The sequence below is a fragment of the Hemitrygon akajei genome, chromosome 12 (genome assembly GCF_048418815.1).
Source record: "Hemitrygon akajei chromosome 12, sHemAka1.3, whole genome shotgun sequence".
NCBI classification, from domain to species: Eukaryota; Metazoa; Chordata; class Chondrichthyes; order Myliobatiformes; family Dasyatidae; genus Hemitrygon; species Hemitrygon akajei.
Genome location: NC_133135.1, coordinates 77,052,973 through 77,066,421, shown reverse-complemented (window position 1 = coordinate 77,066,421; position 13,449 = coordinate 77,052,973).

Below are 13,449 nucleotides of genomic sequence, written 5' to 3'. Positions count from 1 at the left end.
TCCCTCCTTTTTTAAAAAGTGGGGTTACATTAGCCACCCTCCAATCCTCAGGAACTAATCCAGAATCTAAGGAGTTTTGAAAAATTATCACTAATGCATCCACTATTTCTTGGGCTACTTCCTTAAGCACTCTGGATGCAGACCATCTGGCCCTGGGGATTTATCTGCCTTTAATCCCTTCAATTTACCTAACACCATTTCCCTACTAACATGTATTTCCCTCAGTTCCTCCATCTCACTAGACCCTCGGTCCCTTACTATTTCTGGAAGATTATTTATGTCCTCCTTAGTGAAGACAGGACCAAAGTAGTTATTCAATTGGTCTGCCATGTCTTTGTTCCCTATGATCAATTCACCTGTTTCTGACTGTAAAGGACTTACATTTGTCTTGACCAATCTTTTTCTTTTCATGTATCTATAAAAGCTTTTACAGTCAGTTTTTATGTTCCCTGCCAGCTTTCTCTCATAATCTTTTTTCCCTTTCCTAATTAAGCCCTTTGTCCTCCTCTGCTGGTCTCTGAACTTCTCCCAGTCTTCAGGTGTGCTGCTTTTTTTTGCTAATTTATATGTTTCTTCTTTGGACTTGATACTATCCCTAATTTCCCTTGACAGCCATGGGTGCACTACCTTCCCTGGTTTATTCTTTTGCCAAACTGGGATGAACAATTGTTGTAGTTCATCCATGCGATCTTTAAATGCTTGCCATTGCATATCCACCGTCAACCCTTTAAGTATCATTTGCCAGTCTATCTTAGCTAATTCACGTCTCATACCTTCAAAGTTACCCTTCTTTAAGTTCAGAACCTTTGTTTCTGAATTAAATATGTCACTCTCCATCTTAATGAAGAATTCCACCATATTATGGTCACTCTTACCCAAGGGGCCTCGCATGACAAGATTGCTAACTCACCCTTCCTCATTGCTCAATACCCAATCTAGAATGGCCTGCTCTCTAGTTGGTCCCTCGACATGTTTGTTCAGAAAACCATCCTGCATACATTCCAAGAAATCCTCTTCCTCAGCACCCTTACCAATTTGGTTCACCCAATCTATATGTAGATTGAAGTCACCCATTATAACTACTGTTCCTTTATTTCATGCATTTCTAATTTCTTGTTTAATGCCATCCCCAACCTCACTACTATTGTTAGGTGGCCTGTACACAACTCCCACCAGCCTTTTCTGCCCCTTAATGTTATGCAACTCTACCCATATTGATTCCACATCCTCCAGGCTAATGTCCTTCCTTTGTATTGCGTTAATCTCCTCTCTAACCAGCAATGCTACCCCACCTCCTTTTCTTTCCTGTCTATCCCTCCTGAATATTGAATATCCCTGGATGTTGAGCTCCCATCCTTGGTCACCCTGGAACCATGTCTCTGTGATCCCAAGTATATCATATTCATTAATAACTATCTGTACGTTCAATTCATCTAGCTTGTTACAAATGCTCCTCGCATTGACACATAAAACCTTCAGGCTTGTTTTTACAACACTCTTAGCCCTTATACAATTATGTTGAAAAGTGGCTCTTTTTGCTTTTTGCCCTGGATTTGCCTGCCTGCCACTTTTACTTTTCACCTTACTTTTTTGTTTCTACCCTCATTTTCCACCCCTCTGTCTCTCTGCACTTGTTCCCATCCCCCGCCACCTTAGTTTAAGGCCTCCTGAACAGCAGTAGCAAACGCTCCCCCAGGACATTGGTTCCAGTCCAGCCCAGGTGCAGACCGTCCTGTTTATACCGGTCCCACCTCCCCCAGAACTGGTTCCAATGCCCCAGAAATTTGAATCCCTCCCCCTTGCATCATTTTTCAAGCCACGTATTCAACTGAAATATCCTCCTATTTCTATTCTGACTAGCACGTGGCACTGGTAGTAATCCAGAGATTATTACCTTTGTGGTCCTACTTTTTAGTTTGTCTCCTAACTCCCTAAATTCACCTTGTAGGACCTCATCCTGTTTTTTACCTATATTGTGGGTACCTATGTGCACCACGACCACTGGCTGTTCATCCTCCCATTCCAGAATGTCCTGCAGCCACTCAGAGACATCCTTGACCCTTGCACCAGGGAGGCAACATACCATCCTGGAGTCTCGTTTGCGGCCGCAGGAACACCTATCTATTCCCCTTATAATCGAATACCCTATCACTATAGCTCTTCCACTCCTTTTCCTTCCCTCCTGTGCCACAGAGCCACCAATGGTGCAATGAACTTGGCTGCTGCTGCCTTCCCCTGATGAGACATCTCCCCCAACAGTATCCAAAACAGTATATCTGTTTAGGAGGGAGATGACCTCAGGGGACTCTTGCCCTACCTGGCTACTGCCACGCTGTCTAGTGGCCACCCCTTCCCTCTCTGCCTGTGTAGCCTTTACCTACAGTGTGGCCAACTCACTGAACGTGCTATTCACGACTTTCTCAGCATCACGGATGCTCCAGTATGAATCCAATCGCAGCTCCAGACGCTCAATGCAGTCTGCCAGAAGCTGCAGTTGGACACACTTCCTGCACCCATAGTCGTCAGGGACACTGGAAGTATCCCTGATTTCCCACATGCTGCAGGATGAACAAACCACGGGGCCAATCTCAGCTGTCATGACCTACCCAATACTTGCCTCAACTTTTGAAACTTTCTCCTTTGAAAGTTAGGAAAATTAAGAAAGTTCTGATAAGATAATCACTAGGATAACACAGAATCTGTGACTTTGATGCATCATGGGACATGCAAGGCATTCTCTTAACCAATGGAAATAAAGACTTGAGAAGATAGAAGGAAGGACAGAGGCAATCTGAAGTAGAAGAGGTCCATTCAATGTCAAGATACATGTTACAGAAATGAGAAACCCTTTTGCTAATAACCCAATCTGTGATTAGAAATTGTTAAAAAAAAATACACAATTAATTTCTAAATGTAACTTCCTGTGGCAGATATATTGGGTAATTGAGTTGCAAATGTCACTGAGTTTATAGTAAACTCTCTTTGTTATAATTAATGAGCCATTTCTGCAAAACCATAAATGCTGCTGGTAGGATTTCTCTTCACATTTGAATTATCATATTTCCCCTGAAATTCCTACACGAGGAAAGTAACTCTTTAAAATTTGATGTTCTTATTTGTCATCCATATAATGGTCATGTTAACAGTAACATCATCTTTGATATTGCTGAAACCGTAAAATTACAACTGATTTATCACCATTTTTAGGTAAAAAAATCTACATTCAATGAAGAACTTTACCTCTGACACCGATGGTAGAATTCTCTACTGTGCCCCACACCCCGTTCTTTTTCACCTCGGTTCACCTTGCTTCCAACAAGAGATTGCATCTCACAAGCTAGTGGACGTAATCCATGTGACTCCTAACTTATCTCTCACAAATCTATCATTTACTCTGACCAAACTAACACCCACCAAGACTATACAGTAGAGATTCTCTGACATAAGTGATGAAGGCTGCTACCTCCAGCAGAAAAGTGCCTTCCTGCTGGTCCAGCTAATAAGACCATAAAATCATAAGACGTGGGAGCAGAATTAGGCCATTCAGCCTACTTGAGAAAATCTGCCATTTCATTCTGGCTATTTTATTATCCCTCTCAAGCTCATTCTCCTGCCTTTTTCCCGTAACCTGATTTATCAAGACCCTATCAAACTCCACCTTTTATGTACCCAGTGACTTGGACTGCATTGCTGTTTCTGGCAATGAATTCCACAGATTCACCACCCTCTGGCTAAAGAAACTTTCTTCATTTCTTCTCTGAAGGATGTCCCTCAATTCTGAAGCTACGCCCTCTGGTTCTAGACTGCCCCCCACTATAAGAAACAACCTCTCTACATCCACGTTATCCAGACCTTTCAAAAGTCGATAGGTTGCAATGAGATCGCCCTCCTCTTTCCTCTAAACCAGTGGTTCCCAACATGGGGCGTACGCCCCACAGGGGAGTAATTTGATTTTTAAGTGGGGCAATTCGAGAATGAGTTATTAACAGTGAATTTTTTCTAGTAAGTCTGTGTGAGTATGAGTGTGTGTGCGAGTTAATACATGTGTGTATATACAGTATGCATACATAAAAATACTTTTGTGTATGTACATGTGTAATTGCGTATGTACTGTATATATAGTGTATCACCATCATTACAACCATCAAATGGCTTTCATAATTAAATTAATGAATTGACTGATGTAGGAAGGAACGAATGAACAAGTCCAAACGCGTAAGAAACTCGTACGAGGTCGCGCCAATGCTGCTTTTTGCAGTAGCTTTCGGTTCTTGGTGGTGTGAAGGTGTGTACATTGCGTCATCTCTTTTAAACGGTGTATCTGTCTTTGTATGCTGTAGAAATGAATCGGCATTGTTTTATTTATTTATTATTATTATTATTTTAATATCACTTAATGTTCTTTTTTTTTACAATTTCTTAGTAATTTCTTCCTCAGAACTTTAACAGTCCTTTGGTTCTTTTATTTTTCTCTTTCATGAATGCCATGTTCTTTGGAAGCTTGTTTAAACCAAGTTAATGGTCTTTTAGGCTTCCTCCAGGTGAATAGGAGTTCACTTTTTGAATAATAAGAATTATATAACACCACAGGGGGCATCAGGATTTTAGAGGTGATTAGGTGGGGCATGGCCAAAAAAAGGTTGGAAACCAATGCTCTAAACACTAGTGAGTACAGGCCCAGAGCCATTAAATGGTCCTCATATGTTAACCCTTTCATTCCTGGGATCATTGTGCTGAACCTTCTCTGGACCCTGTCCAAAGTCAGCACATCATTTCTTAGATAAGGGGCCCAAAATTGCTTACAATACTCCAAGTCTGGTCTGACCGATGCCTTACAAATTCTCAGAATTATATCCTTGTTTTTGTATTCAAGTTCCCTCAAAATGAATGCAAACATTACATTTGCCTTCCTTATGACTGACTCAACCTATAAGTTAACTTTCAGGGAATCCTGCACTGCGTCTACCTGCTCCTCTGATTTTTGAATTTTCTCCCCATTTATGAAATAGTCCATACCTTTATTCCTCCTGCCAAAATGCATGACCAGACACTTCCCTATAGTATACTTTGTATGCCACTTGCCTATTCCCCCAATCTGAAGTCCTTCTGCAGACACTCTCCTTCCGCAACGCCATCTGCCCTTCCACCGATTTTCATATTGTCCGCAAACTTAGCCTCAAAGCCATCAATTTCTGCATCCGAATCATTGACGTACAATCTGAAAAAAAGCAGTCCCAACACTTATTCCTCCGGCACACCACCAGTCACTGGCAGCCAGGCAGAAAAGGCCCCCTTTCTTCCTACTCTTTGTCTCCTGCCAGTCAGCCAGTCTTCTATCCATGCTAGTACCTTTTACTGTATTGCCATGGGCTCTTATCTTGTTAAGCAGCCTCATGCGCAACACCTTGTCAAAGGCCGTCTTAAGATCCAAATAAACAACATCTACTGACTCTCCTTTGTCTATCATGCTAGCTATTTCCTCAAAGAATTTCAACAGATTTGTCAGACAGATATCTGGTTCAGAAAACCATGCTGAATTTGGCCTATATTATCATGTGCCTTCAAGCACCCTGAAACCTAATCCTTAATAATAGGCTCCAACAGTCTTTCAACCACTGAAGCCAGGCTAACTGTAATTTTATTTCTTCTGCCCCCATCCCTTCTTAAAGAGTGGAGTGACATTTGCAATTTTCCAGTCCTCCAGAACCATTCCAGAATTTAGTGATTCTTGAAAGATCATTATGAATGCCTTCACAATCTCTTCAGTTCCCTGTTTCAGAACCCTGGGGTGTAGTCTATCTGATCCAAGCGACTTTTCTACTTTGAGGATTTTCAGCTTCCCAAGCACCTTCTCCTTAGTAATGGCAATATTACTCACTTCCTCCACTGATACTTTTGCATTTCTAGCACTCTGCTAACGTCCTCCACAGTGAAAATTGATGCTAAATACTTATTAAGTTCCTCCACCATTCATTTTCCAGTTGTCCAATATCCACTGTTGTCTCTCTTTTACATTTTGTATCTTTCTTTATTTTATTGGCTAGTTTACCTTCATATTTCATCTTTTCTCTCCTTATGGTGTTCTTAGTTGTCTTTTGTGGGTTTTTAAAAGCTTTCCAATCCTCTAACTTCTCACTAATTTTTGTTTTAATACATGCACCCTCTTGAGCTTTTATGCTGTCTTTGATTTCCCTTGTCAGCCATGTTTGCCTCCCCCTCCCTCTAGAATAATTCTTCATCTTTGGGATGTATCTTTCCTGCATCTTCTGAATTTCCCCTATAAATACCAGCCATTACTGTTCTTCCATCTACTAATGTCTCCTTCCAATCAACTTTAGCCAGCTCCTCTCTCTTTGCCCTATTGTAATATTGATATGTTCAATTTTATCTTCTTCTCAAGCTGCAGGGTGAATTCTATCATATTATGATCACCAACTCCTAAGGGTTCCTTTATCATAAACTTCCTAATCAAATGTGGGTCCTTACATAACTCCCAATCCAGATTTACCATGCCCCTAGCGGGCTTGATCATAAGCTGCTCTAAATTCATTGGCATTCTACAAATGGGATTTTCTCAATCTTGGGATTGCTTGAATAAGTTTTGGACATGGGTTTGGTTAAATTACAAAAAGTGATTTTTTTCTCATTTTTACAGAATGAAGTAAGAGTTCTGAGCGATACCCGAAGTGTAATGCAATGCTCTCCCATCATGAATTTTCACAGAACAACACATGAAAATTCTATATAAATTAAACAACAGATTATAAAGAAAGTCTGCAGTATGTAATCCAAAACAAAGCCATCAGACCAGCCAATCAATCAACTTGACTAACTACTTAATAAGTTCTCCAACGAATCAAATTGAACCTGTTTCCAATTCACATATGGTCTTTATTTCTATATACTTCAGAGTATTAGCAAGCTGGCATCACTACGTTTTAATCTTTGCTCCCCAAAGATAAAGTAGCCACAGACTTTGTTATATTTTAAGCTATGAACAAGCATTAATGCCTACATATTTGTTTAATAGAACATATACCATTCTCTAGGGCAACAGAATTATAAATGACATACTCGTATACCTATTTGTCTTTAGTTTATGTGACTAATGGATCATGAGAACAATTCCTATCTGACTACAATATAATAGAGCCCAGATATTCCAGTAAGACGCCTATAGTAATTATAGGACTGGTCTACATTTGTACTGAGAAATCCATTCAAATTTGCATGATCAGGGCTTGTTCTGCTTTCCTGCATCCGAAGCATCCATTTACTCTTTATTTGTTTTCTGCATAGCGTATCCCTCAGTTTTAGGTACACTTGCTCTGGTACTTCTCTGTTTACGTACATGGAGTTGTTTTGATCAGCCAGTTCTTTCTGACCCATGTCTGCCTTTTTTTTTAAGCTGGTTCATTGATACAAATTTTGAAAGCAGCCATGTGTCTGATAAAATCAGGCAGTAACTCACACATTGATTGCAAACGTGGGCCAAAAGTTTTGCCACACTGTTCTCATTAACAATTTTTCCTTTTGACTTTCATGGTCACACTTATCTTAATGTGGAGATTCAGGCTAATTGTGCAAAATAAAACCCAGCGGAGAAACTAATTTTTAAAAAATCAAAATGAACACTTTCAAATGAAAATGATCTTTTAGTGCCATCAAAACAAGTAAGATCTGTTTAATGTACTCTATAATTCTTTGATAGTTCCTGTTCCTGAATAATTCACGATCTAATTATCTCCATGGAATTTCTCCTTATCTTGGTATTGCAGATTATGCATATATTTTGCAAAGGCATCTGAGCGATTTCTGTGCTCTTACTAAAAATTGACAAGTAATTCAGGTGGGCTTTAGACTGATCAAAGCATGAGTCAAGGTAAGTGCAATCTATAGAAGGCAGGCTGATGCTCATAGTTTGAATCAAAAGCCATGGAAACCAACACTGAGCCATGTAATTTGAACCAGCAGTGTAGTAACATTGTATTAGCAATACTGTGATGGTTGCAAGTTCGTCATCTTAAGCATAGGATTCCCTGAAGGTTAACGTGCTGGTTGAGTCAGTGGTAAAGAAGGCAAGTGCAATGTTAGCATTCATTTCAATGGACTTGAATACAAAAACAGGGATGTAATGCTGATCACGCAATAGTGGGGCATCTCATCAACACCAGAGACAGAGAGGAGGCAGAGCAGTTGGTAAAATGGTGCAAGCACAACAACTTGAGTCTGATCGTGGACAAGACCGAAGAGGTGACTATGAACTTTAGGAAGGTGCAAGGTTCCTCTCTGCACATAATTGGTTCCTTTGTGCAGAGAGTTAGGAGCACCAAGTTTCTGGGAGTGCACGTAATGGACAATCTCACCTGTTCCCTCAAAACCACCTCTTTGGTCAAAAAGCACAGTAGTATCTTCACTTCCTGCAGAGCTCTCCCTCCTTTACCATCAAGAGTGTCTTGCATCACCATCTGTTACAGGAATTGAAAGGCATCTGACCGCAAATCACTATAAAAGATTGCAAGGACTGCTGAGAGGATCACTGGGTCTCTCTTCCACCCATCAGTGATAGTTATCAGGAGCACTGCATATACAGGGCACTTAACATTGTCAGTGGTCCTTCCCATCCGTTTAACAACCTCTTAGACCCCCTACCATCAGGCAGGAGGTAACATAACATTTGGACAAGGACGGTTAGGATGGGAAACAGCTTCTTCCTTCAGGTAGTAAAGCTACTGAACTCTCTGCCACCTCTCATATATGAAGCACCAGTAGAGTTATACCATTTACTTTTTAACTTGTATTGTATATGCAACATTACTTGTTAGTTTATTTGTGTTGATATCACTTTGTGTTATGTGTGTGAGATACAAATTGTGTTGTGCACCTTGGTCTGAAGGAACATTGTCTCATTTGGCAGTATACATGTGTATAGTTGAAGAAACATATAACTTGAACTATATGATTGAGGTGATGGTGTGGTAGCAAACCCCCTTACGAGTACTGTCTATATCCAGCTTTGCTTGCCTTTCTTCAGCAGCTGGCACACTATTCAGTTGCTAAAATCTGAGCCATAAGGCTCAATTGCTTTGCTCTAAATTTAATAACTGATTAGCTTCCTTCTTCTTGATACTAGAAATAATCATAGACTCATTGGTCCACAGGCAGTTACTAGTTCACCTTCAAATGGGTTTGACTTTCTAAAGCCTGCCCCAATCCACTCATCAATGTGAAGGAGTTGAAGCATAACCCTAGCCGGACACATTGTGACTTGAGGCTTAACTTTGTACAAAAGCATAAATCAGTTCTTCAGACTGGAGGTCAGAGTTCTTTAAAGATTCCCCATTCAATTGCTCTTCATGATGCTGCTAATGGAAAATTCCTGGGGATTAACACAATGTTCTGCTGGCTTTCATCACTTGAGATGCTTCAACATGAATAAGTGGATTTAAAGTTAAGACACGTTCTCTGGGTTTCCATAGCAAACAGCAATGTAGCCCACAACAAAAAATAGACGGACAACCCTGCAAAAGATAGAGAAACTAGACATCAAAATGCATTGCTTTGTGGAAAAAAAGTTGCACATAACTGCCCTTGTTATGAAAGGAACAGTTATTTTCTGAGTACATACACTTTCCTTTATTTTGAGAAAAGGTTCTGGCTGTGTTTTTTACACGCTTCATCCAACAAAATTAATCCCAGAGTTACAATCAGAATCAAAATTATGTTTATTATCATTGACGTATGTTGTGAAATTTGTTGTGTTCACAGTTTAATCCAACTGTGTCAATAGCATGGTAGTTACAAACAGTACTTTAATGCTAATTACGTATTACATTTGGGGGAAAAATTCACACTATGCCTACTCCTGGTGCCAAATAGGGAGAACAATCCCCAAAAAGAGAATATTAGCCTGAAGCTCAAGAGAGAGGAGGGCCTCAGAATGCAATTAAACTGAAATGGCAAACATCACATTGCTTTTAAAATATTTACAATTTGCTTGTTAAAACTCAGTACAACAGCAAAGTCCTTTTAGGAGAGCTTCCTGTTTCTAGGACCAATTTCTTCTTGAAATAACAGGATGTTCCTGAACCAGGGCGTTGCTGTATTTAAAAACTCAGAATCCCATCCCCAGTTCAATTACATTTTTTCAGTACGGATTCAAACTGTTGGGTCCGTTGGCAGACAGATGGACGCCCAACCAGGAGGTCAGGAGTTTAAACCAGACTTGGCTCACGTGTCCTGCTCTCAATCACTTGAAGGTTTAGGCTTTATTCAGTCTTGTGGACCTCTGGGTTATTCAGGAGAATTACAGAGAAGAAGTTTAATTGACGTATTGAAACAATGTTATGACTACCTCTCTACTCATATTTCTTCATTCTGGTACCACCGGACAGCTGTAACAGGAGCAACAACAATTTATGTAGAACTTGTAGCATCTCAAAACACTTCACTCTCTTGCATATCCAAAATGTCCAACTCTCAATGTGAGCCACATACGGTTTGAATTCGCTGATGTCCTGACCTCAGACACCTCTGCCAGGGGAAAGATGAGCTTTGTATCTATCCTGTCAAATCCCTTAAGAACTTTAACCATTGTAGTGAAATTAACTTCAGTCTTCTAAAGTCTAGAGAATAAATTCTCAGTCTATTTAATCTCTCCTCATTCAATAAACCTGCTATCCTCAGTCTAGTAAATCTTTGCTGCATCCTAGAATACTTATATTTTACCTTAGGAAGGGAGACTAGACCTGTTCACAGCAACCCTGATGCGCTCTCACCAGGGCCCTATATAACTAGAGAATTATTTCCCTGTCCTTGTACTTCATTCCTTTCTGTTACATACCATTTGCCTTCCATAATTGCACATTTACTCTCAGTAATTTATGCACAAGGACTCCAGATTCCTCTTATCACCAACACAATTCAGTCTCTCATCACTGAATAAGAAAGAAATCATGCAGGACTGCTCTGGTTACTGATTGCTAGTCTTATAATGAGCCCATGACCGACTTCACTTCTTCTCTGATTTTGCTGATTAAAGCACCGAGGAAGATTGAAATCATCGAGGCAAGGGGGGGGTGTCTTCGGCGCCATCAGCCAGTCTCTTGCTCACTGCTGCCGGACGTTGGTGGCTGCGTGCGATGGCCTCGCTCCCTCTGCTGCTCGCAAAGGTCTCTGTCCCTCGGTGCTGTCCGAAGATAGCTCTCCATCTCTGGGTCTTGGGCAAGCTTTAGTTGGCGTGGTTTGTGGATTGGATTCCATGGTTCATGTCACGATGTGTTTCTCCTTCCTGGTTGCTCCTTCTTTTGTTGCTGTTCTGGGTGATTTTGATCAGGGCAGCTGGCAGATAACAAACTGAGTTGAACTGAACATACCTGGACTATTTCAATTTTATGTTTTATATTCTGTGTTTTTCATTTTTTGTTGTTGCTGTTTGCGTGATTTTTTTTTGCGCTTTGGGGTGGGGGGAGTGGTGATGTTTTTCTTTGAGCAAGTTCCATGTTTTTTGTTGGTTTTCTTTATTTTGTGGTTGGCTGTGGGGAAGAAGAATCTCAAGATTATAAACATATAAACTTTGATAATAAACGGACTTTGAATCTTATTGAGTACCTTCTTGAAGTCCCCAAACAACATAACCTAGTGCCTCTTTATCTGCTAAAGAAAGTTGAGAGGACACTTGATGGATTCTTTTTCTGTCCAAGTGGACGTCCTCATATTTTTCCACATTATATTCCATCCATTGCTCTGTCTCAGCACAGAGCCTCCATGATCCTTTTAATGTCTTTCTACATCCCTCTCATGGTCTACACTGCCATCTATTATCTGCAGCCTTGGGCATAGTAAAAATGACCCTCTAATCCAAGTAACTCTTTGCAGCTGGGGCTCCAGCTGTGTTACCAATTGCACCAAAATAGGCATAACCTCTCAGACCACAATTCACCCTTACACTTTGTTTATTGTCTATTCAGCAATGACTATTCAATTCTTTTCAATACGATAACTCAATGCTGTGTGTGCTACCTTTGTCTTTATTTTTCTACCTTTGATGACTCTCCTTTCCCTTTTCCAGGTGGAAGGGGTTCTGCTGAAGATGCTTACCTGGAGTTACACTTAGGCCTAAGGTCTTTGTGGGGCTCACGGCAGGCTGCTTTTCGCTATCCCAAGGATGTGGCCTAGAAGACTAGCGCCCCTTCAGGGTTCCGAGCTTTGGCAGCCCTGTGGATGGGCTGATTCTAAGCTGATTCAAACATGGGGAATAGCGGATCAGCTGTCGGAGGTTCTATACTTGGTGAGCTGTTTTGTTATATCAACCCTCTCACTGTGAAAGGGGGACACCTCTTTTTCTCTCTATTAAGGACAGAGAGATCCTGTGGCATGTTGAATTGTCAGGTGCCCGATTAGTTTTTATTGCTCTGCAGACCATGGTCATTCTTGGGGGCCTTACTCTTGCATGTTTGGTGGGCGGAGGGTGCTGATTCCTTTTTGTGGGGTGGGAGGAAGTCGTTGCTTTCCTGCTGCTTGTGTGTGGCAGGGAGGAGTGGGGGGGGGGCTTTGGGGTTCTAATGTTTTAACTGTCGTTCATTCTGTGGGGCACTCTTCTGTTTTTGTGGATGAATGTGAAGAAAAGGAATTTCGGGCTGTAAATGGTATACATTTCTCTGATATTGGATGGAACTGTTGAACTATTGTTTAGCACTTTATTGAAAGATTTCTGAAAATCTGAATGCTCCAGATCAGCTGGTTTCCTTTTATTCAGTCTGAAAATGATAAGCTCAAAAATTCCAATAGATTTGTCAAACTTGACTTCTTTTTAATAAGTCTTTGTTGATACTGACCAGATCTATTACTATTTTCCAAATACTTTATTGCTACATTTTTCATCCCAGTATCCAGCATTATCTCACTGCTTAATCTCAACACAACCAGATAATATATCCTTGTTTAACTTCTCCCTCCTTTATTAAATAGTGGGACTACAGTTGCTAGCTCCAAACCTGTGGCAATTGTTTTAGAAGATGACTACCAAACAATCTCCTTTTCAAAATCCTAGGGTGTATATCATCTGGTCCTGAGAGTTCATCATCTTTCAGTCACAATGTGTGTTTTTATCAATACTATTGCTGTACCAATGTTAATTTATTTGAGCCCCTTAATTATTCTAGATCACTAGCCCTCTGCTATTTAAGGCAGTTTCCTTTGTCTTCTTCCATGAAGACGTACATGAAATATTTGTTTCAATCTCCTTATTCTCCAATATAATTTTTCCTTTCTTAGTCTGCTGGTGATCAGCATTCATTTTAGCACGTTTGACTTTTTTGCTGGTCTATAGCAGGTCCTATAAGTTGTTTTCATTTTCTAAGGAGCCTGCTCTTGTATTCTCCTTCCCATCTCCCTGGTTTGTTGTTTGTTGAATTATGTTGTTTTTTCCCTCATTTCTCTGACTTGCTG